The sequence below is a fragment of the Thunnus maccoyii genome, chromosome 8 (assembly GCF_910596095.1).
Source record: "Thunnus maccoyii chromosome 8, fThuMac1.1, whole genome shotgun sequence".
Taxonomy (NCBI): domain Eukaryota; kingdom Metazoa; phylum Chordata; class Actinopteri; order Scombriformes; family Scombridae; genus Thunnus; species Thunnus maccoyii.
The window spans coordinates 7,188,019-7,214,189 of record NC_056540.1 but is presented as its reverse complement, the minus strand read 5'-3'; the positions used below and the strand labels follow the sequence as shown (position 1 = coordinate 7,214,189).

Sequence of the window (26,171 nt, the reverse complement as noted above, 5' to 3'; positions counted from 1 at the left end):
TAGCGTGTCCACATCTTTTTATTCTGTTGTATGATTACAAGCTCGTTTACATTTCACTTCATTGAATATGACTTTTTGTCGTCCCTAAAACAAGTTTTCCACAGGTATTTTGTATCACCGTTTCATCTTATATCATATAAAGTACTTCATTTATGGTTCTGGTGATATCGCTCATAATTAACAACCCTGCCTCTTTCACATGAACATGCTCGTAGCTGGAAAACTCAGAGTTGACTGAGCTAGTTGATAACCTGGACGGCCAGTGTTAGGTTCAGTGAAACCAGCTAACAAAAAGATATCCTGGGTATGTTGACCTTGCTTCATAGTTCAGGCCCTAGAAAAAGCACACATAGGCAGAAGAGATTAAAGTCTTGACCACTAAAGCAACACAGACAATCAGGCAGAGAGCCACTGACAGCTGATTGCTAACAAGGAGCAGCTGGGTGGGTCAGGTGGAGACTCAACAATGATGGCTAGTGGGCAGGTGAGGAGTGGCAGGAGAGGTTGTGAACAGCACACATGAGTCAGATGAACTAAAGTAAAGAAAGGGAAGAGAGGTGAATACAAAGCAGCTGTTGCAATGTCAGTGAGTAAAATTTATGTATAAAACAAATTTTACCTCCAGCACCCAGCCTCTGTCCTCAGGCACAATTTTTCTGGAATGTACTGATGATACCAGCTGTCAAGGTGTGGCAGTGTGTGTGTGTGGGTGTGTGGGTGTGTGGGTGCGTGTTTATATGCCTGTTAATCGCACTGCCCCAATCCTGAGGCATAATTTTATCTCCAGAGCATTAATTGTAGATTGATAGACTTTCCTTGGTGCAGCAGTACAAACAAAGCCCCGAGCAACAGAGTTTTACAACCTGAACATCCAGGTAAAGAGAAACTATGTAAAAGCTTCTGTGACACTAAATTAATGGATAACTTCAGAAATCCTTTGAATCCTTTGACGTTTAAATGTTTAATTGAGGTTTGTTTTCATTGTACTTTTCAGTCAGGAAATTCAAAAATGTTATTGACCACATTTCACTTTAATCAAAAGGAAATATGTACAAGGTGAGGTGAGTTACTTTCAAAATGCTCAATATATAATTGTTAAAACTGTATGCTTTGTGGTTACTAACAGTATTTGTATTTAAAAGCCATACAAAAAGAAAAAAAATCTTTTTTTTCCCTTCTTGTTTCAAAAAAAGTAAACTTCTACTTATGAAAATTATTACAACTTAACAATACTAAACAATTTTCAGACATCTGACAAATGAATATGCTATTTTTAAATGTTAAAATATTACCTAATGTAAAACAGTGAGGTTGCTACTGGCTGCAGTATTATGAAACACTAGATTAAGCAGGAAATCCCACACAGACATTATCTCTCATCCTGAAACATGACACTCACTGAGAAAAATACTGTGCAGTATGCCTGAAGTCAATATTTCTACACTTTCACTGTTCGTGTTAATTTGATCCGTAACAAAGATTAAACCACAAGAAGTTAATTATTTTACTTTCAAGCACCAAAACATTTTTCCACTAATTTTTCTCTGCAAAAATAAGACAATGATAACACAAGACAAGAAAGAACATAAAGAAGACAGTGATGAGTGATGATGAGCGCAGAATCCTTTTATCTTATGTAAATTGATTTATTATTGTATCTTTTGCAACACATTTTTTAATATTATTTTAAAATCTATTTTTCATTTTTTTGTGACAAAAGTATGCTTTATAGGCATAGAAATTATGACTGAATTCTGATTCTTCATTATTAGCAGCTACAGCACACACAAACTGTTGTCAGGTACATGCAAGAATTAACTTTCTTGCAAGATTTTGTTTGCAGGTCTGTTTCCATCTTAATCAACCCAGAACCGATATGAGAGTAAATACATGCATGTGGGTGTGAGAATGAGACACGTCTGTATGAGAGAGAGGAAATCCTGTATTAACCAAGTAAAACTGTGTGTGTGTGTGTGTGTATCTATTTGCTCATTTGGAAAAGGATTCTTAAATCAAAGTCCGCCTCTTCCTCCTCTCTCTGCTTCCCCTTCCAGGACCCTATAATAAAAAATAAGTGACTGATATACTGATCCAGCCTCCTCCTTCCATCTCTCCTTTCCTATCTATACTCCTCACTTTATTCTTTCCCTAATTTACCATTTCCCTCAGTGGATCTCTGTCTCTCCTACCTGCCTCTGCCCTCTCCTCCTCTCTCTACCCGCTCCATCACCCTCTTCCCGGAGTCCCTCTGCGCCCTCGCTCTCTCCCCAAATCTCCCACCATCCATCCATCCCTCCCTCTCATCTCCCTCTTTATCCCTCTCAAAGGGAAATATCATAGAGAATTTGGCAGGTACTCCAAAGATAGAGAGTGGGCAGAGAGAGAAACAGAGAGAGAGAGACAGAGCAGAAGAGAGGGAGAGCATTAGAGAGAAAAAGAGAGGTAAAGAGGGGAGGAGAGCCAGAACAAAAACGCTCTCACATCTCATTTTCGGATGGTGGTTTCTGTTTGCTGTGAATAATTTATAGTTCCCTCTCTCTTCTACATGTTCTGCATCTGATAGACATGTTTATTTAATGTTGACGTCCATCAAATATGTAAAAAAAAAAAAAGAAGAGAGAAAGACTCTAGTTGTTTAAAAAATGACCGTGACAAGATGTAAATGATCGCTGTTGAGAATACATAACCCCTCCCGTCACATATGTTTGTAGTCAGAAGACAACATCATATCACAACCATGGTTTTTGCCCTTATTCTGAAAAAGACATTATTCCTACCAAGCTGTTTACATGGCTAATGAAAATGAATATTCCACTAATATTCCCATCTACATGCAGTGTTTTCAGGGTTTCCCTGTGCTCCAGTGGGAACGGGAATCACAAGATCTCTGCAGGCAGTGAAGTAAACATTAGTGAGCTGCTGTGCCTGATATTTATAAGTGATATTGATATAACTGATATTATAAATTTATAGTTACAGGTACACCCAGTACCAAGGTTGTCCAATGATGTTTACTACACTGCTGAGTGTTTTTGGTGCATCACATCGAGTCGTCAAGCGTCAGTCCATGTCTGCATAACAGGATAATAACCAAACCCCTCCGTCCCCGTCGTGGAGAAGATGTCCTGAATATCTCTCCACTCTCCTCTGTCTCCCTTCCTGCTGCAGCATATGTCATTTTGCCTGTGCAGGGGTGCGTTAAACAACCAGCCCATCATGCTTCTCTATCCCAGCCATGCAAACTGTTGGCAACTTGGTTTGTTTACAACACACAGAGCTGACCATAAACAGGCCGTGTGTTGCAAAGTGTGGTTAAAAACCCCAACTGAGATGCATATTGCGAATGCGCTGTATACATGTCCAAAGAATGCTCCTAAAACCCGAATAATATTGGCATATCCCACGTCTTCATTGTAAAATGCTACATTCGGAGAAAGCCCTAATACGGAATGTCCAAACAAAATATGCTGTTTACATACTGTTAATGTCACATGACACCTGATCCTCCTCCAGTCATTAACAAAGACCGTGTGATGCAAAAAAAGTCCTGAAAAGCTAGTAAGTTAACATTTGAGCATAGACTATTTTGTTACACAAAAATTTTGATGTGTTTTCTCCAGCTATGAACACAATTTTAGCTATGATAATTAAAGTCTCAGCTGCAAGTTTTAACATTCAACAGTCTCCTCTTTTTAAGAAAGGCCTCCACGTCTTTGCTTCAAATGTGGAGTAACTAGAATACTATCAATTTCAAAGTTTATTCAGTCACATTCTGCAATTGAAATAAATTAAAATTGATTTCTTGTGCAAGATTGACAGTCAGGAATAAGCAGTCTATTTGTTTTGAAGCTGTAAGAAGGTTTGATGCATTAATAATGTACAGCATGCAAAAAGTACAACAGTGTATTTAGTTACAGTTTAACATGTTTCTCTCAAAATGTTTTTCAAAATAATAAAGAAAATATATAAATATCCCCATAATGCAAGTTGAACCAGCATTACATACACAGTTTGACTTTTGCAAGAAAAGTAGCAGTTTTCAGTCTTTAAATGTGATTCTAATTCAAAATACAGAAGTAAGCAAACTGCGTAGCCTGGAAATCCATTGGAATTCACATTAAGACGTTGCATGCTGTGCTCACATCAACACATCAGTATATTTGAGAGAGAATAAATGTCTTCATTTCATTGAACTGACAACATAAACTCAGCAGTTGGCTCTGCGACTGTGTTTCCTGCAAAGTGGCCATACTGCACCAGTACCAGAATGAGACTGTGATATTATTCAGTGAGTCATTTCCCATCTAAAGAAATAACTGGATAAAACCAAATCATCAAACAGTGTGTCACTGGCTACAGGCATACGCAGGATACTGAGAGCAATTCCTTTACATCAGTGGTTCCCAACCTGGGGGTCTGGACCCCAAGAAGGTGTCACATGATGACTTGAAGGGGTCACAAGATGAAAGGAAGAAAACAGGAAAAGAAGAAAATTCAGCTTTATTTTTCTTTCTTTTTCTCGTAAAACGTTCCATAGTTTTATCTCCTTGGGACCCCATAAACAAATAGTCTGAGAGTGGAAATCACTCTTCAACTGAACTGCTCTGAAGTGATAGACATGCACAAAAGTCATAAGTGGATGTTGCTTTGTATTAAAGGCCCCATGAAATATACCCTCCAAACCAGTCAGCCAGCTTCATGACGGCTTTTACAGCCCAGCTCATCTGGCTCAACCTGCCTTTGTTTTGCCTCCTCTCCCGGACATTTGATAGTGTGTCAAAGCATCCTGGAAGGAGTCGCTGAAAACAAAGTCACCAGCGGCAGGACTGGTTTCATTCCTGGGAGTGCAGGGCCACATGGAGACAGGCTGTCCCAGTGTGCCCCTCCGGAAGAGGCCCTTGAAGCCCTCCTGTTTCCTCATTTGGCTGGCTGGGCAGCGAGCAGGATGCTCCAGATTCCGCGGGTGCAGGAAAGTGAAAATATTCCAACTGGGCGCGCAGCTGGCTGCTGCAGCTATCAATCTGGGAATGCTGGGTGCTGCTGCAGCTAATACACAGCTGGATGCCCCATCCACAGCAGAACAGGCTGATTTTCCGGGCCGCACCATCAGTCAAATTAATAACCTGGTTCTGGGTGTTGCGACTGCCACAGGGCGAGTGATGTCACTTGCCACAATAGGCTCATGTCACATGTGGCTGGGACTCACTGCCCTACAGAGCAAGGACAGAGAGGACCTCCTGGGAGCTCCTATAGCTCTGGGCTCTTCCGGTTCATTTTCTCTGTGACTCAGCATTTCAAGAGGCTGGAAGAGGAGAAGGTGCAGCTGAACCTGCATCTGCCACTCAAACGTTCTGCTAGCCAGAGAGTAGATGAGGTGCATCGCCGCAATGCCACAGCAAGGAGGACAGCATGCAGGCAGGGCAGAGCAGGGTGTCAGCCTCTGCCACTTCTGCCACCTCCCAAACCACCTCAACGGAGACACCACAGCACCAGCCCTCCTGCGACTGCGGAGCATCGCAGGCTAGAGCAATGATCTCAGCGCTGAGCTCATCCATGAGCGCTAAGTTAGAGGTGATGTGGTGAGAAAGAAACACATCCCGCCCAACATAGCGACACTCAAAAGCAGATCTTTCTCTTGCGGCACTCGCTAGTATCATTATTTATCAGACCGGCCAGCGTGGCTCGTCTCCTCAGGTAACGATAATGAACAAACAGCGTTATATCCTCATACAGGAACGCCTCATGTCTACTTAGTGTCAGCACGGTCTCCCACTGCATGGGACCGCCATACACAGCTCACCACTTGGTGTCATGATAGTGTGGCCGGGGCTTTACTTTCTACTTAGAGAGTAATGCCCTGAGCCCACACACAGAACGAGGAGAGGAGACACCAAGTCTGTACTGCTCCCCCCTAGTTATTTTTTGTAGGAAATATGGAGGGAGATGGATGCACTGACACAACATCTAATGCTGTGTTGAGTGCTAGGGGAAAAGCTAATTCAACTTCTCTAAAGAAATTATCTTTTAATTTTAACATTATCGGACATCAACCCTTGACCACAAAGCCATGTTATGTCTCACTGCTGACGAGTTGCTGCAGAGATGTCGTTTCGGCAGGTCCAGTGTTGTTTTGGTAGTTGGCTGCAAGTTACAGCTTGGGCAGTGCAGTGTGGTCTGTGTTATAGATGAGTCTTCGTCATACAGCAGTATTGAACCGCTAGGGAAGAGGAGTCAAGCAGTTTCAGGCTGCTTGGGAATGAGTCTTTAAGTCGGCTTAACTCCCAGTTTGCTGTACTGCTCTCAGCAAGCAGAAAGAGATCCAGTTAAAGCGTTGCTTTCTTCTTCGGGCATTTAAGTTGAAGATTCAGGCTTTGGTTGGCTGAGTTTAATGCCGAATAAAGTTTAATCTGACTACACTCAAATCTTCAGTGGCATTTACTTCAAAAATAAAATATTGTATGTGGAAACACAAGATTTAATGTTACAAATAAAACAAAACAAACTAAACTTGTTTCAATAAAAGAATAAAATACACAGATACTTAATTAAAAAAAAAAAAAAAACTAAGGAAGGAGACACCTTAGTAAGAATTTGTCTTGGCTCATGAGTTTGGAGACCAGCTCAGAGAAAAATTCCTCTGAGGTTGTTTTAATAATTTTGAACAGGATAGGCAGAGTTTTGGGTGTGTTTTAATGTTTTCGCACCGAATTACTGATGAATATTCAATTTATTTGTTTCAGGGACTTTTAAGGTGTGGTTTACTTTGACTTGAGATGGCAAATAACTTTCTTACACTGGGGGATTAAGTTTTGAGTTTTAAATGCAAATTCACACTTCAGTCACTCTGAACATTTCGTGTACCATATATTGTAAAACCATTCAGAAAAACAGTTCAACATTATACATTCGTTTTATAATAAGTCCATTCTTCTATCAATATATCAAACATTAACTTTCATATCAACACTTCATGGTGTCTAGACAACCGACCTTAATTGATTCAATTTTCTCCAACCATCTGCACTGAAATAAACGTTTAATACTATAGCACCATTCAAGCAACACTTACGCGATTATATTACTTTCAGAAACATATTCAAATATAAATTCAACACAACTCTTTCAGCTGAAATTCTTCAATTGTATCTTTACATTCCTGTTACTTCAGAAAATTAACTCTTTCAATACAACTACTTATCTAATTTGACTATTAAAATATGATTGTCTATGAGGTTAATAGATCAAAAGTTAAACTGGTGATTTTAAAAATACAATTTCATAGTTTCCATGTAAACATTCATTAACTCTTCACATAAAGAAATTCAAAATCTTAACACCTGAGGGCAGTATTGTCACATGTAGTAAAAGGTAATAAAATCAACATTTAATATCTCCTAAGTAGATTACCACATAACTATTAAAGTTATGCCATTCTTCGTGTATCTACATGACAAATAACATTACATAACTTGCATAATGATTAGACATTTAATTTAGATAAAATTCAGGTTTGGCTCAGATTTGCAGGGAGAGGAAGGTGAGTTAGAGTTTCTGGCTTGGTCTGTTTGATAATAGAAGGAGGTTCTCTGTCCATGTGTTGTTGTTATCTGGTCCTTTTACCTGGTTCAAATGACTCCAGGGGACAATTTGTCACAGTGTTTAAATTTTGGGTAATGTCCTGCTAACAGACACTCACTTGGCAAAGAGGTCCATTTGGGGTCCAGGGTGAGGCAGTCTCTATGTCTCTCAGTTTGAAATTAAAAAAAGACTGTCTTACCCGTGAATTATCCATGAATCATCCAAGATGTCCTAAAGGCAACAGACCTGTCTTCGCCTACCCCCTCATGAAATGTTTCTTACAGGGGGTTAGGACACAACGGCCAGTAATGCGTGTCTCTGCCCCCCAGTGGGATCTGCCGTTGGTGTGCGAGGCCCTAGTGAGTGATCCCTATGAGCATATGGAACGCTCCACTCTGAAGAAGTTGTCATTCAAGACAGCTTTGCCACTTGCGCTGACCTCAGGTAAAAGAGTGAGTGAATTGTGCACTCTGTTGGTTCACCCCAGTTGTTTGCTGCTTTGTGGTGACCACAGTGGTGCTACTCTCAGACCAAACTCCTCCTTTGTTCCTAAGAACATAAGGAGTTCATTTAGGTCCAGAATTATTCAGCTAGAGGCTGAACAGTTATTTGTATGCTATGGGGATTATACGCCTCCATTCTTCTGTGATCCAAGATGACTCAGGGAATGGGGTGTGCAAGGTATCTGTTGTATGACCTGTGACCCCTACAATGTTAGGTCATGGTTTCATCCAGTTCATGTCCATGTGAACTGGGTTGGGCCCCCTACTGCTCTGTTAAGCGGCTGGAATAATAAAGTAGTAGGTGGGCTGCGGCGACTAACCTATAACTGGTTGGGCTCAGTGAGGCAGTCTGATGACATGTCATGGCAGGGTGAACATTCTTTGTTTTAAATTCCAAAACAATGTGGCTGAGGTCTAATTCATTCATCTCTCTCTCTCATCCTCCTCCTGATCTAACAACAGGTGAGAAGGCTCACTCTTAATCTGTGAGCCCTGCCCACTTTTTAGTAGTCCAATCAAATAGGAAGGATTTGATTTAAATCCCTCTTGTAACTGTACATAGCTCAAATATTCTGTTTGACTGGGAAATGCGTCACAGTACAAAAGCTAAAGATGCTCTAACTTCCGTCTCATGGGGCCTTTAAAGGTGAGCAAGAAAAAAAGGTTGTAAACAGTTCATCAAGTTCATCTTGCAGATTAAGAAACTAATTAGCACACTCAGAATGAGTTCCTCCTGCTATTTTCACATCTGATTAGTCAGCAAAAGACACACACACACACACACACGGAGTGGGCAATCAGAGCAGAGAGGTGGACACAGTGAACCAAGTGAAGTAAAAGAAAATGTTTTAGTTGTTTTAGTTGATGACAACTACCCTCATTACTGTAAGTGCAATAAAACCTCCGCGAGTAAAAACCCAATAAGAGTACTTTATTAAACCACCTGTATAGCATAGACATGTAGAAAAGCCATATTTACACCTGCTTTGTCTGCAATCTCCCATCCACTGCCGGTTTTACCAACCCAGTCTCACAATCTGCGTACAAATAACATAACTTTACCCTTTCAAACTGCATTCAAGTGCATGCACCAAAGTCCAATTTTGCGTGCAGGTGATACGCCGCATTTTAACCTTTTCATGTCTCATTTGATGCTGTTGGTTAGGTTTAGGCACAAAAGCCGCTTGGTTAGGGTTAGGGAAAGATCATGGTTTGGTTTAAAACAATAAAATGTTGTACAACTGTCCCAACATGATGCTATAAATTTCCGGCGCCCGACGTGAAGTTGAAGATGCCCAGTTCATGGTTTTGAACAGTGCTCTCCTGCTGCTTTTTGCCAATTATGTAGCCGTCCACCCAACACGCCTCCTCATGATAAGCCAAAAATAACCTTATAAAATAAAAGACACATTATATTGACGTCACTTCCCTGGGAAAGTTTGGCGTATTGGACTTTGGCATATGCACTGCATGCAATTTGAAAGTGTAAAGTCATGTACCACAGTGTGCTGGTTCCCCTAATAGCGAATTGTTATGAACAAGCTAAAACCAGAGCTGTCTGTATGTAGTCTAACTGTTTAGCTTAGTTTGCCATATATCTTCAAATTTTGTAAATTCTGCTGGCTGAGACAGCAGCCCCCGACTAGCCTAAACCAGCCCCTCCTCTCTACCAGCGCTACCTGCACAGCAGTGAATCACATCAACAGCAGAGTGAGGAGGACAGAGGACCTGATGAATGACTGACACTGACTGATGTGTGTTTTCTTCATTCTTTCTTAACTTCACTCAGTATTTTGATGTCAGAAATATTTATTTTACTGTCATTTGACATTTGTTTCTAGTGAGATATTTATATAATGACTTTGTGGAGGTGGGTGTGGTTGGTGTTCAGCTGCAGGAGAGAGAGGTGCAGAGATGGTTCATGAAAGCAGTGCCAGGTGAGTTGATTGGCACAGCTGGTGCTCGTTGACTAATTGTAGTCTCCCTTTCAAACGCAGTAGCGTGCTGAACCTCAGATGACTGCTGCACACCACAGAGACAGACGGCACGCTGGCTGTCAGATATTGTTTAGCGAAGCCTGAAACTATTATTTTGTAGGACTGAGTGACTCCAGAGACCAGACCACATGCACCAGAAGAAGCCAGGCAACCACAGGTGCATGATGGCTTTATGTTAAGTAGTTATATTAAAGTGTATGCATGCATTGGAGAATAAAAGCAGTTCTCTGTGATTGATCTGTCGTGCTGGTGTTGCATGCTGAGGAAACTCACAGTAGCAGCGAGACTTGCTACAGTCTTGTTGTGGTAAACATTACTGTTGCTGCTCTAGAAGAAGTATTAGTTATATTTAAAATATAAATCAATTCTAGTCTTGTTCTGAATTTATTCTTTTTTTTTTTAAATAATACCTTTTAAAAAAGACAATTCTATAGTAATGAAAAAGAACCCATAAGAGTATTGATAAAGAACCAGACGATAACAAGTATCAAACAGTAGTAGTAGTATTGATAAAATCCTAATGATACCCATCCCTATCAGGGTGTTCAATTATTCTTAAAAGGGGCACGACAAAACTTAGGAGAGATGGTATAAAAAAAGGAGTTAAAAACTGGTGCAGTGGAAGTTAAGATACCACAAATTTTGGGGCCTGGTAGGGGTCAAGCTCCATAAACACTGGATCCTACACTTCCCATAATGCAACTAGGCCACATAAATTTAAACCCTCCCTGGAAAGTCTTTCAAAAATCACAACCCCAGTTTGTAATCCAGGCTTTCCATTATAAATATGTAGTCTCCCAGATGACCTTACCATGACATCATCAGCATTATATTCTCACTTTGGAAAGCTCCCTACAGAGCCACAGAGGACATTATACGACTGTTTTCACTGAGTACTACTCCCAATAATCTGATATTTATGTGTGAAATCAGTAGAGCGCCCCTTTAAATCCCACTGTTATTGTTTTAGATATTTCTCAAAACTTGTCAACACTTTTTCTGGACAAACATATGCAGAGAAACTTTTATTGCTGTAAATACCCAGCTACAGACTGGATGCAGAGCTCACTGTTGTCAATTTGATCATTTTTACCATCATCAGTCTTGTGCTTTTATTTCCTCTGATGATGATTTTGCTGTTTTGTTATTGTGATAACTCTCTTTTGGTCATTCTTTTTATTTGTTTTCCTTGTTGTTTGTGTATATGGCTGTTTGATCCCCTGCACCACAAGAGCAGCTCACTGAGAAAATGAGACACATCCATCACACATACAGACATGCACACACTCTCTCTCTCACACACACGCACAACACACAAATGAGCACAACACACAGTACACACATACACCAAATGTCTCATACAAGTATGCAGACACATCACACTCAGGCACTTGAACACACACACAAAGTTGGTACATGTGATCATGAAGAGATAGCATGAGCATGAAACGGTTGGAAAAATGTCTGCACTGGCTTTTTACTTTCTTTTTCTTCTTCACAGAGATTTCTTTCTGTGTTTGTACATAAATCAGTGTAGTTTTCATACCCAGCTTGTGTGATACTTCACAAGTGATCCACAGTGTATATGTGAGAGCAAACATGTGCTGTGTACTTGGCATAAAGTACTAAGTGCTGCAAACATCTTTGTGCACGCATATATGTGTGCATGTGATCACGTGCATCTGTGCACGCCTGTATACTTGGCATGGTGTGTCAAGCACTGTAAGCCCATTTCCCTCAAGCAGGATTCGATATACAAAACACGATCCAAATGCTTCCTGGAGCGCAGCCAATGAAATGGACCGGGAGCGAAGCGGTGTCCCCCATTCGCTGTAAAGCAGGAAGAGCTGGTTTATCAGCCGAGATTGACTCCTGACAGTTTTATTGTCCAGAGCATCCCTAGATGGCTGGATTATAGAGGGCAGGAGAGCGGGAGAATTAGAGACATACAGAAAAGAAAGACGGAGAGAATAAAGGAGATCAACAGGGAGACAGAGAGGTGGGAGTAAGTCACGTATATGGAGTTATAAATAAGAAGAAAATCTTAATTTCAAACAAATGAAGCCTAGTTTGCAATTAAAAGTCAGCACTCAATTCATTTACAAGTCTCACCATAAAAGAAATTTAATGATTCAGCCCACAGTTTCCCCATCTGTTTAATTCTGTCTAATTCTGACAGCAGGAGTCATTTTGAGTGTGGCAGTGTATGAGTAAATATGGCTTGTCAGTTGTATTACCAGCATTATAATGTGTTTCAGTGAAAACTTACTCTCTTACTCTTAACAGTGCAATTTAATAGTTTAGCTGCATATTCTTTCATCGTATTACATTGGAGGTCTGAGGATAAACATGTGTTGTTGTACATGGAATCTTTAGTGACATAAAACTAGTGTTGCGTGTAGGGCTGGGCTGGCAAAAATGTATCGTGTTATTTTATAAAGATTTTATTTATATTGTGATTTATACTGGCATCGACTGATATGGAAAAAAAATGCAATCACTATTTCTGTTGAGCCTAGAGGTTCCCTATACGTTTACACTTATAAATCTACCCAGTAGCAGATTTTAGGACTAAGAACAAAATCTAATTAAAAGCTGTACAAAAATAAACATAAATCTTCGACATTGTCAGTCTAAAATAAAGCCTTATGAATTCCACAATGTGAAATGTTTACAGCCAGGGAGATTATATCTATGTACAATTACATTATGTTCATCTGTTAAATCTCAGTACCTACCAGCACCATTAAAAAAGCAACAGCATGTGTGATGCATCCAACAAGTCCTCCAAATTTAATGACAAAATACATCGTTGGTCCATGCACTCCACAGCGACTCATAGAGGTTTTCTGATCTTGATTGAATGCAGGACTACTTTTAACTTCACAGTGTGGTATAAATTGTCTTCCATGATTAAATGGTCTGAGTTCTTCTTCTACCACTGCCAATACCAAAATTGTTAATTAGAGAAACAGAGAAAATAGGAAGCCCCATACCTGGGATTGCCTGGAGCCCCCAAATAACTCAATCAACCCCTGCTAGTGATTGCATAATTTTTGTCTATTTTGGAATTTTAAAGATGTCGTTCTCAATGTCTAAAGCTAAATTGGCATTGTGTTATGTTATCTGCACTAATGGTACTGGTGTTTCAGCTGACATTAGGGTGAGAAAAGCTTCTTTTAAGCTTCTTTTAAACTTTTTTACTCATGTTCTTTTAAATGCCACCAAACTCCAGCTTAAGTGTCCTGTTCGTGTTGACTTGCCAAACAATCTGCAGAAGCACAACGACAATAATCAGGAACAACTGAATGCAGATTAAGTGTCATTTACTCAAGAGTAAGAGGAAGCTTTAGCGTAATAGTTGGGATTTCTTGACATAAGCTGGTATGACTAACTCACCAGTACTGATATTGATTGCAATACTGCATGCTCCAGCTTGGAGCCCTGTGCTCAAATTTCCAAGCCAGACACATGACTGGTCAGACCAAATGAAAAAAAGCAAAGAAAAAACATCCCAGATACAATTCACCAAAAAATGTGTTGAAAAATGAATACTGGCCAAAATATCATTATCTGTTTGTTTTTTTTAACTTATCAAAAATCCAGTTTCAGTTGGTTTGTAATGTATAAACATGAGTATCTGTTGCCGCATACAGTTTCTATACAATTTGAAATAGAAACAATATCTACATTGTTTGACAAGAAATACAACTTGGTTTTATTTGTTTTAATGGGGGTATTAAGAGGAGCAGCAAAGAGTCTTGGGTGAGACTGCTGAAGTGGTAAAAGATCACACTTGAGTAACTGTTGAGGGTAAAATACTAGCATTTCTAATGTAAAGGGGATTTGCTTCTACAAGATGCTTGTAAGAGACACTGCATGAGTTTTACTAAACAGCAGCCTTTTTCGGTTTCCCTTCATTTCCCCAAGATTATTCTGAATCAGTAAAACATTCGTGACCATGAGCAGGAAACATGTCTCCTGGTTAGTTTCAGTGTGATGAGCAAGTGAGGCTGTAGCAGCAAAGGGGTATGTTTTAGACTTAAGATTTCTTAAGAGAAGGGTTATATTATTTCCTCTTTCATCAGCTGCATAGTCTCACTTTAAAATACAAATACTTATACTTTGGTTAAACAGGGTGAGAGATACATTTTCACACCCTAGAAACATTCAATAGTTTGACATAGAGAGAAAATAAATGCAGCTTACAAATTAACAACCAGACTCTTTGACTGTAAAGCTGTTTGTTGCTAAATTTTAATCATATACTACATTTTTGTATGACAATATTGTGTCTACGTTATGCTGTTTTCCTTTCACTTCTAGTTCTGGGTTAATGAACAAATGAAAAACAACAATTTATATCTACAACATGTGGTCAGACTTTGTGTATTTCACAAACTCTTATGAAACCTGCAGTTCTCTGTTACAAACATGTGATATTGATTTGAAAAGAGCATGCAGACAGCAAAATAAATAGGCAAGCTTTGCCCAGTTGTAAGGATCTATAATTTGGATGGTGTCTAACATCATCCTGAGCTCTTCATACAGTAATTGATCCAGCAGCGAGTTGTCTGCTGATGCTTGTTTGTCCGGTGCTCAGTCCAGGGGACAGCTGGGAGTTCACATCTGTCGATGAAACCACTCCAATTTTGGCTGTAGTGCACTCATCCATATCCTATGTTTGCATCCTGTCCCCTAATTTCTGATCCGATACCGCACTAACTTTTTTTACATTTAATGTAGAATTAAGGAAAGTGATTTTAAAAGTGCAGCATGCACCTGATACAGCGGTTCTATTACATTAGTGATTTACTTTAATGAATTAACATTGCTGTGGACTTCTTAGATTTATGTCAATCAAATATAAAAATCTTTGGCCTTAGTGTAGAATTTAATTAGTGTTAATGGCAATATTTTTCCTCTTATGCTTTCAATTTAAGATCACATCAAATTTTTCAGTGGAGTTTGTTGAGCTGAGTGTCTGTGATTATTTCCTAAATGTGACTTTGTGTTCAGTAACAGCTAATCAGCTATCATAGGAAATTATTCAGCACATCTTACTGCAATAAATCAGCAGATATTTGTTGCATTATATAGTTAGGTAGGGAGCAAAAGCAGGGGTACTTTGCACATCTCATTAAGTATAACCTTCACAAAAGAATACAAACTTATACTGTAAGCAGACCTCACTCTTAATGCAGTTAATGTGATAGGAACACAGAACTTCTGTCCATTACTGGGAAATATGTTGCAATTAGAGCTAATAGCTTAAAATTTGTGTGCTGTAGCAGTTGGAAGCAAACTTGAATTTTCCACCAATATCATAATATGTATACCATTCTTGACAACAAGGTATTTGGTAATGTTGGAAAAAAAAAATCACACAAGTCTTTTGTAACAATTCTTTTTTCAAATTCAGTATGTAACAGGTCTGAGTCTCGGCTTTTAAATATAACCAAACTAACTGCCAGTGATTGAAATGGAAATATAAAAACTATAAATAGTGTTACAACCTCAATCAGTATTGGGTGACAAATTTTAACTTAAAGCAGTGTAATTGGTGTCTGATTGATGCATGTTTTGCCCTCAGGGCTTACCGTAGCTGTGTGCACTTGCTGCTGAGAATGCTCAGCACTACAAACCTGTATACTCCCATCGACCTGACTCGACTACGCTGATACTGAATACAACTCTCATACATACTCGATGCCCTGGACACCTCCTGTACATGCTGACTAATGCCCATATTCTGAAAAGTACAGAAGAGACCATCTGAAGGATTTGGGGCTCACATGATTGGTTTGTGTACCAGAGAACAGGAGACTCAGTGCTTGTTAGCCTGTGGATATTGTTCCTGCTTCCTGCAGAGTTTGGCAAGACTTGCTGCTGCAGTTTGGATGATAGTTAGACTACTTGAGTGGCTGTTAGTGTAAATATTGATTGTGTATGTGAATATAGATTGTGGTATGGTAAATTTAAGTCAGAGGCCCTTTTTAGTCAAAATAATCAAACATGCATGTCTATTTTTCACTAAACCATTGAAATAAATACCTTTTTATTTCATCACACTGATACATAAATCCTGTAAATCCAGTATTTCCATCAAGTGGTACAGTTTATTGACTTGCAACATTCCAAACTGCCTGATACTACTGTCTGATGGTATATATCATCTTATCGCCAAAGGTTTTAGAAATACGATTCATTCTCTTGGGCTTAAGTACAAACAGTAGGTAGGACAGAATCCAACTGAGTCAGTAAAAAGAGGCTTGAGGACTCTCTGACAGCTGCACTGCACCTCACAGACTGCATGATATGCCACCAACACCTGCATAACACAATGTATTACAAAAACCGCTGTGTGCTGCAGAAGACAGGGTTCAATGAGTCACCCAGGAACAAAAACACAGATAATGCTGCAAGATGACCATGTGAGGGAGGAGACAGAAGAAACAAGGAGCCGGAGTGACAGATAATACAAAGAACACTTGGGTAGAGGGGCTGCAGGCTAGTTGGCCCTGTGTGTTACCATGTCAGCACCTTAGATCTAGCTTCAAAGAATGTCCTTCAGGTAAAAACTAAAAAGCTTTGACTGGGGGAAAAGAGAACAGTGATGTCTTGCTTACATTTGCGTTGAAATATTCGCTTGTTTTAAGTCCACTTAGAAATGTTTCAATTTTTAAATGTGGATAGGTTTATTGACTTTTTTTGGGCTCATAACTAGACTCAAAATAAGGACCAAATCAGATCTTAATGCATAAAAGCAAATCATTTTCAATATCCACATCTCTCATTTTAACAGTGTGTTTATTCTGTACTTATTTATCCAGGCCCAGTAGACTGAGTCTGCCTGGTATGACTATTCTTTTATCCACTGAGTAGCTCATCTAGAGCAGATGGGGGTGATACATGTGGCTCAAGGGCCCTTCAGCAGCACATGTTATGAGAGAAAACTCCATTACCATTGACTCTTCCCTCCCACGTTTTCCTATCAGGTCCAACATTTCAAACCTTCAGGTCACATGCCCACTTTCCTCGTGTCAAGGCTCCTGCTGCCTCAGTCTGCTGTTCATACATTTAAAAGCAGCTGTCAGAAGATTTATTTTATTCCCAGATATCTGTGATGTGCAAATGCAGTGCTAGCCTCCGAGGTAATCAATGGTCTCTGCACAGGATCACACCTACACAACCTATTGCATCATGCGCTATTATTATTCTTTAGAGGAGTTTTGCATCTCAGTATGCGGCGGAGATAGCACACAGCATGGGAAAACTGGCTAATATCTCATACATAAGACTGTTCACGTCCAAAGGTTAAATGATTGCACCTATTTATTGACTTCAGAGCAAAATGCTATCAACTACTTTTGTGCACGATGAGAAAAATGAAAAACATTAATAGTCATATCCTACTGTGAACTCTTAGCTCAGCGATATTAGCCTCAGACTGCTCCTTGTGTGTGAGTGTGTGTGTGTGTGTGTGTGTGTGTGTGTGTGTGTATGTATGTATGTGTGTGTTGACCCTTGCCAGAGATAGTCAGTGTGTGTACACTAATCCTGTTTCCCTAAAGTGGGAATGAGAGGTCTTGTTGGAGACATGGTTATTGTTGGGACAAGATAAGGATGTAATTCACACACATGCACACACACACACACATTCACACACATACACACAAAAACTGCAGTACAAATACAGGCAAACTCATGCTGCTCACTGTGTGTGTGTGTGTGTGTGGATCCAATATGGATGTGATTTTCAGATTTTGCCCAGATCTGAGCTTTTTGGACATTATATTTACTGCAAGTGGTGGTTCAGAGTGAAGCTACTAACACCACACTTCACAAATGTCAACTTTTGTGTGGGACAGCCCAACATCCCACAATGTAAGGGGGGCTTTATTAGTCCATGGCCTAAAATTCCATAACGGCAATTATTTCTCTCAGTGGAACAATTACTTTCCAATTTCAATATCAGGGTTCAACATTGGCCAGTGACTAGCCAATCAATGTGAGCATGTTTTATGAGATGTCACCATTTAAGACAAGTGACCTATGAAATGCATTGTGATTCATTGAAATACATGTGGAGAAGGCTGTGCTCTTAGCCCGCTAGCCTCTTACCAGCGACATCAGACCTCTGATGGGTCCCAAAATACGGTGTAACACTGGTACTCAAAAAAATGTCAGTGAAAGAAACTTATGAGGCTACGAAAAGAAGTTTTTAATGTTGATTTTTGTAACTGATTTTAGGTTGAAATGTTGCTGAAATGTTATTATCATAAATTCTGTTCTCTTCTCCCTATGTATTCCATACTATCTGGCTTTACACAAAATATGGAGAAACCTACCTTTATACACCATTCATTTACTGATCCAATATGTGCCTAATTTTATACTTTGTATATTTTTGTAATATATCAACTTTACATGTCAGTAACTAAAGACAAACAGCCAATTCTAAAGGAAACTTCACTGTTGTACATATTATGTATAATAAATCACCAAAATTATGGTAAAAAGAGTTATTTGGGGGTGGGGGGAAAAATGTAACGTTTAAACCCTGAATATTGTTATCACTTTACAAAAAAAATCTGATTAAAGCTGGATTATCCAAAGACTTTCCAGTCCCATCTCATACTGTACGCTAAATAGTTTATATACAATAAGATAACAACCTCTCAGTTCACATGGGAACTGAATGTTCAGGGCATTCTCTGGGTTAAACTTATCATTTTGAGTCAATGTGAGTGAAGAAATAACCTGTCCTTTAACTGTCCCAGACTGGAAAAACATTCAATGTCGGTGCAGTTCGGTAAATGCATATGTTCCCCTAAATGTAGAGGAAATAATGTTATTTGTGAAATAACATTATTAGATAATTTAAAAAATAATAGAAAGTAGGAAGTACTTATTAAAACCCAAACTGCTGCAAGGACACAGTGCAGTAAAATGAGAGTGGGAGTATAGGAAAGAGAGGAGACAAATGTATCTAGAGAGAAATTGGGCTGTTTCAGAGCAGTTGGTGACCCCTGACCACAAGTTTAAATACTTACTGAAACACAGTGACACATGGAAAAAGAGAGGGCAAAGAGAGATTAAGCCAGATACATGCAACCAGGGTGGAAAAATACTGATATTTTGGGCTCAAACTGTAGTCTGTTTTGTCTGCTTTGGTTGATATACAGTCACATTTATAATCAACACACAAGAATGAATAAAGCTAACATGATCATTTAGCAATCCAAGCAGCAAAGCTATTTTATCTGATGGGATTATTCTTCTTCTGCCCCAAAAGTATCTGGGTCTCAGAGACAATGAGAGCTACAGTTCCCAAACTTGAAAGATAAATTGATTGGAAATCTCACCCATGACTCAGACAAAAAATATAATGCAGGTTGGCCAGATAATGGCGCTATAATAACAAACGTTACATTTTGGCCTCTAACTCTTAAACTGTAAGTCTCAGAAACAAAATGTTTTGTTTTCCTGTATTCTGTGGGTCCAGATGAATCTATCCATATAAGCCACACCCATTTGCACCATGATAGATTTTCTGCCATCTTGAATTTAATCCAAATCTGTTTTTTCAATTTTTTTACAATTTCTTTTTTGAACAATTGTAACAAGATTTGGGATATAGCATATCTGGACCAAAGTGGAAAAAGTAGTTTTTAGGATTTGTGATATTCCATACTGTTTTGAAATTATACATTTTGAAACCTGTGCCTTTAAGTTCAATTTTACAGAAACACTCATAAATCAAAATTGGCTTAAGCTATTGTAACCGAACTTGCTACACATGTTCAGATGCTAGGTCCCAGCCTCACTGCGTAGTCCTGAGATATTATGGCACTAGGGGACACCACAAATGTTGAAAGTTTATATCTAATAATTATCTGCGCAGATTTGAAAGAAATTTTTCCACATACTCTACAGTCATGTTTAATCGAAGACCTGATGTCCGTAAGTCTATATTTCTCAAAATATAGAGAAATATGCAGAATGAATTTACATCTATATCTTCACAAGTCTTCATTCAAATGGAACAAATGTCACCAAAATATTCAACAATACACCTGAAACCAGCAGAATAATGTGTGATTTTTTTTTCAGAATTTTCTCACCAACATTTTGACTGTTGTAAATGTGTTAAGTTTTTTGTGTTAAGTCAAAAGCTATTTCTTCCCGTTGGTGCAGTCAGTAAGTCACCTTCTCTGGTTATCCAATTCATTATGCATGTGGCATGTTTTCAAATTCTTCTGAGGGATTTCATAATTGAACTCACTTTACCTTCATAGATTACCATTGTGTTTAAACCAATGGATTATGATTTCATGAAACAATGTATGTGGTGTTTGTGCGATTTCCTCCATGGTTTTGGGGAGCTATACTATTGAGTGTGTGTGATTTAATATACCTCTTTAATCTCCATAAACACTGATCAAATCTTTAATTCCCATAAATGGATGTGATAGAATATGGAAAGCTGTCTTCCCTTATAGAACTATTAAGAAACACTGTTGTAAAATGTCTCTCTTCCTTAATTTTTGTAATAAGTCTATGTGTTCAAAGTTCATAAATGATCACAGTCAAACATACATCTGAATAAATGTTTCACTAATAAATGTTCAAATAATAATAATAATATAATACAAAGATATAATAATAGAATACAGAATAATAAGCACTAGCAACTATAATTGAACACAATATGGTATGAGTGCAATAGACAATAAGTAAAGTTTGTTATGAACAAGAGTTGCTCCTAGCAATACCAGAATTGCTGAATATATTAAAAAATATGTACAAAGTAAAAAAATGTACAAAGAAACAATTTTAATGAAAATGCATGAAGTCATACATTCACCTAAAAATTTCGACATATTTAAGACTGTCCTTAATCATATCAATCAACTGATATAAATTATTTGCAGGAATAACCATTGTCAGAATGTCCAAAATTGTCCAATGTCAGATCAGACAGTCAGACAGTCAGATTATGATCTGAAATGCCTGTTTTATCTGTATCCTCATTACTTTATATCTATGTCACAATATTTTCTTTTTTTCCTCTTTTTTTTGCTACTAGCTGTCCAACTACTTGTAGATGTTAATACAAACTACTATCATTGTAGATGAGATGTCTGGAGACTGTCCTCAAACAACACTGGATATACTTTTTTAACCCAAATTACTATCTTTCTCTAACCTGTAACCTGTAATAACATTTTTCTTGTTATTTTTTATTTTTTATTTTTTATTTTTCTTGCCACTGGGCCACAACACTGACATATGAAGGTATAAACTTTGAAGTTGACATGGTGAACATGGTATGGTGTTATTAGCCATATCACTTGCCTATTTACAGCTGATATCCAACAGATACTGAGCACATTAGAATTCATTGGGAGTTATCTCTGTCCACCTGATAATTCAAATCCAATGTTCACTCTCCTTTTAGCTCTGTTTCATTCACCACCCAACTCCAGAGGTAAGTATCTGGCTGTTTAGCTGCTAAGTTTTCCAATATGTTAACCAGCTTGTTGCTAACTTTATCTGACCGCTGTTTGGTACTGGAGATGTGTGTTTTTGCTGAAAAGAGCTGCTGTCTGAGGCCAAAAACAACAGTGGCTTGTTGTGAGCTGTAAAACCATGTGCTAAAAGACACTAAAAGGGGAACAGCAGAGTTGGGTGAGAAAAACAGAAAAATAGGAAAATATAGATTCAACTTGCTTGGGTTGACTGAAAATCTTTTGGCCCTCCATGGCACATGGCTGGCTACCCCAGCTGTAGGCATATGAATCATTTGTGCAACAGATCTGTAAGTGTTTTGGAAGCCACCAATAAAACGATGTCATTCGCTGATTGGGGCATCAGATCAGAATTAGAATCAGAATTTATTGGGGTTGTTTCATAAGGCAGGGACAAACGGCATAATTTGTCATTTATGTTATATCTTATATATATACTGTATGTTTGATAGTCCTCATGGCAACATTGGCATGGAAAACAGCTTAAAGTATCTGGGTTGAAGCAGAGTCTTACCATGTCAGTGTCCATTGTCTGCATACATTTTGTTATGTCAAATTCTTAGTGCTTGACATCATACTGTGAGGCTGCATCTGGTTTCGCTTGAGCCGCTGCCTCTTTCCCAAACTGGTCACCTTCCAGTCACAGGACAGTGGATAACCAGCAAGCTGCTGTACTGCAGGAGAGAACTTCAGCTACAGGAAGCAAATGTACAACATTTAGTTCCTACTGTGTGTGTGAACTCATGCGTAGGTGTTGCTTTAATGTGTGTGTTTGTGTGTGTGTGTGCCTGTTTTGTATGGAGCTTTTCCTGTTGTGAAAGTGTGTGTGTGTGTATGTGTATTGCCCCATAAGTGGTCACCATTTCTCTAATGGCCACTGAAATAACAGGACTGGAACCCACAGCATGTGGCAGTGAGCACACACACACACATAGCAAACGTGAGATTTCCATTAAGGTTTAAAAAGTTTTCTAAACTTGTAACTTTGAAGTGTTTGAATTCTTCCTCATTTGCAAATGTTTGCAAATAAACAAAATGTATCTGCGAGGAACTGTTCTTTACATGCTTGACAGTGGAAAGTTATAGAGAAATGCAGCAGTCGGAAACATACTGTAATCTGTTTTATTATGTGTACCAGTGTGAGTATAACATTAATTTCTCCTCTTTAGCAGTTTTTAGCTCTGTGAAGTAGGGGTGCTTGTCAGATTGTCAGTTGCATAAAGTTGCCAATTATGACATCAGCAAGGTTTGGGAAAATGACAATCCAACACTTATGATTGCATAGAGGTGAGATTGTAGGCAGCGTTCAAACTTGTCTTTCAAGCAGGTTGGACAAAAGTTAAAGCATAAGACAGTTTTTTTTTTATCTGTTTCAAGTGAAGGTCTTCTCAGGTCGACTCAATTCCTAGTCAGTAAACCTGAGTACATATTATATTTAGTCTAACAGGTTAATTAAAGGGGACATATTGTAGAAAGGGAGACTTCCATTTCCTTTTTAATTACAAAGTAGTTCTAGGTGTTAAATACTGTGAAAGTAGCGAAACACTCAGTCCACGGAGAAATGCACACAGTGCATATTCAGAAACTGTGCCTTTAAATGAGCTGTTTGAACTTCCATCAGGTTGTGATGTGACAACTACATGCTCAGCATTTGTCTTGGAGGGGCAGCCCGCCGTCAGGGTAAGTCTCTATTGTGTTTTGCTGTCAATTACTGTGGTTGGCTTGGGTGAGTGTCACTCAGAAAACAGTCAGCCAATGAAAATGAAAATTTTAAACTGGGAAAGGGACATAATATAACCTCTTTAAGTTGTTTTCTATTGTTGTGGGTCTCAGGTATGAGTGTCAAATACTGTCTAATACTAGAATGGATCCCAGCGGACTATCAGCTCTCGTTACAGAAGAAAAATATAGTTCCCATGGTACGAACGTTGAAGTTCAGGAAAAATCACATGTACTGCTACTCTCTTCAGGTTTGGAGTTAATCTATGCAAGTCAGGTTTGGGTGGGTCTTCCAAATTTCTATTTCAGATCAGTCAAATATTTTGGACTTGTGAGAACCTCTAGTTTCAAGGCAAATATTATGTTTTAGCAGCAAATTCCATACAACGGTTATTTTTTGTTCACTGAACCCCTGCGTGGTTATCGTGTGTAATGTGGTGGACCATTACAGATCGTGATGAAGTATTTACAATGTTTATGAATTTGATGTACATGAATTATAATGATGCAACCAGCTTTTATCTTTTCCTATACAAATTACCCAAACTCTGACATCATCTGTCACCTTTCAGTTTCAATACAAATATTTCTTGTTAATGTTATTCAGTATTCAGCAAATTTCAGTTTGAAGGCTGTTACATGCTATACACTTGCTAGCACTAGCTTTGTTTCTCCATTGCATATTTATAGCACCTTATTGGTGAATACGGGAGCAATGGGAGAATTCAAGGTGGCCTGGCCAGCTGATTGCCCTTGAGTGTCCAACCAGTGTTAAAAATGCAAAAGTGAAAACAACACAGGGTAGCTACAATCACTCAGAACTTAAGCCTGTCAACCCCCCCACCTGTTTTTAACTTAATGGTATGATCTCTGCCTGTCATTATACATGGTTGCATGCATGTACGCGTCAACACATTGTTCAGTCAGTGCATTGTGTGTGTGCAGCTGAGCAGTGTGGACAAAAAAATGGACTACACATAAAAAAGAGAACTGGAGAATGACATGAGGTGGAGCTGAGAAGGAGCACATTAAAAGAAGAAATGCTCTGGAGGAAAGTGCAGCTAAATGCTGTAAAATTACAGATATGTTCTCAAAGAAAGGACATTGCTAGTGTTAAAAAACAAAACATGCTAAAAAAAAACAACATGCTAGCAGGGCCACCCTCAGTATGTCATAATATCACAACTACCATTCCTGAGTTGATTCTGTTTTTAAGTTTTATTTCAAGACTGGTATCAAGACTTTATCATGCTATGTAAGAAAGCAGAAGATGTGTATGCATGGAAATAATGTTGAAAATAAAGACCTGAATACTCTTTCTGCCAGGAGGAAGTACCTCATACCAGTGCTTCATGATGATGAAGAGAAGACCAGTCAGAGCTTTGAGGAAATGCCAGGTGCCAAAGGAGCTCCAAAGGTGCACAAAAATTATAAATATATGAAGATTTATTCCTGTAGCATTAATTGTGGAAGTGCAATCGACTGACTCTTGAAACTGCAGATATTTGGCTGTTGGATGTTTTTTTTAAAAAAAACTTTTGGTCTGTAGTAATAATGTTACAGCCATAAAGAGTAAACAGCAAAAAAAAAATACTGCAGGTTTTTCTTTGCAGAGGTGGAGAGTGTAGCAGTACTAGTAGGAGTAAGACGGCAGTGGGAAAATAGCATGTAGCTGTCTAAAACGTGCATTCTCTGCTTAACATGATTTATTTGGGTTTTGTCTTTGTGACATAATTAGTTAATGCAGTTAGTGATGACAACTATATTTTGCTCAAGTAATACAAATATAAGAATGTTTTAATGTGCAGGAGCCTTTGGAGGGAGAGTTCAGATCCCAGTACAGCAACAAAAGGGAAAAGAAGCAGGGATAATAAGTCCTCGTCTAGTGTTTTTACTTAAGTAAAATGGTAAGGTGTCTATGTAAGAGCACATCTAAAGCAGTCATCACTACTCAGTTGCTTTGACATTGAAAATGTCTTTTCTATTAGGTTTCTATTCAACTATGTTTCTGTTCAGTCAATATGTGTGTTCTGAAAAATTTGCCAAACTTTAGCAAACAGCAGTTGTTGTAGGCATGAATATTTACCTATCCACATTCACAAACCTATTTTACTATTTTTGTCTGTCGGTATAGTTATATGCCATTTGATATCATCTCAGTCTCTGTGATAATCTCATGTATTATGCAAATTATATAAAGCTAATACTTACACAATCTGCTCAACAGTATAATTTTCTTTTTTTTTCCCCCCACAGTTTCCCGCTGTTCCCTTGATAAATCTGCCAAACTGTTCTGTTCCTCAGCTCCTGTTTACAGGAGTGTTAAACTGCCTGAATAACTAAGCACACATTAAAGGGGACAAAGCTTATTGAGGGCAAAGTATAACAAATATCTTAATAATGGAAAGAGGCATTTGGTTTATTCATAGTGAAAAGAGTGATAAACTACAAAGCCCTGAAGTCGAAAGTTATTCTCTTGATACCACAGTTTTTATGTTTCCTCTTTGGTATTACAACAGATGAGCAGGCAAACATATTTTCCACAAGTGATGGTTACAAATCCCTTAATAAAATAGAGAGGATGAATCCAGCCATGATGAGCACCTCCAGCTCCCAAATGACAAACAAGGGATGTTTTATTAAGTCAGTAACTCAATATACAGATCGTCACCGATGCACACAAACTACTACAACAAACATGGACACTTGGTGATCATTGATGAGAAACTGGACTCATGTTAAGACAAAGCTCACACAGCAGTTTTTAATGGTTTGTATGTGTCTTTGTATGTTTGCAGCTGTTTCTTCATACACCAAGAGTTTTTATTTACTTGTGTGTA

General features: G+C 38.6%; 1 long non-coding RNA gene across 2 annotated transcripts; it reads left to right on the top strand.

The window, feature by feature from the left end:
* The first annotated feature begins 796 nt into the window (after nucleotides 1–796).
* LOC121902577 lies at nucleotides 797–25,837 on the top strand. Of its 2 annotated transcripts, none has more exons than XR_006097586.1 (3): nucleotides 797–875; nucleotides 24,658–24,748; nucleotides 25,588–25,837. It is a non-coding gene; the product is annotated as an uncharacterized LOC121902577 (long non-coding RNA). The 2 variants fall into 2 exon arrangements; XR_006097585.1 differs by lacking the exon at nucleotides 797–875 and adding an exon at nucleotides 23,232–23,292.
* Nucleotides 25,838–26,171: the final 334 nt, after the last annotated feature.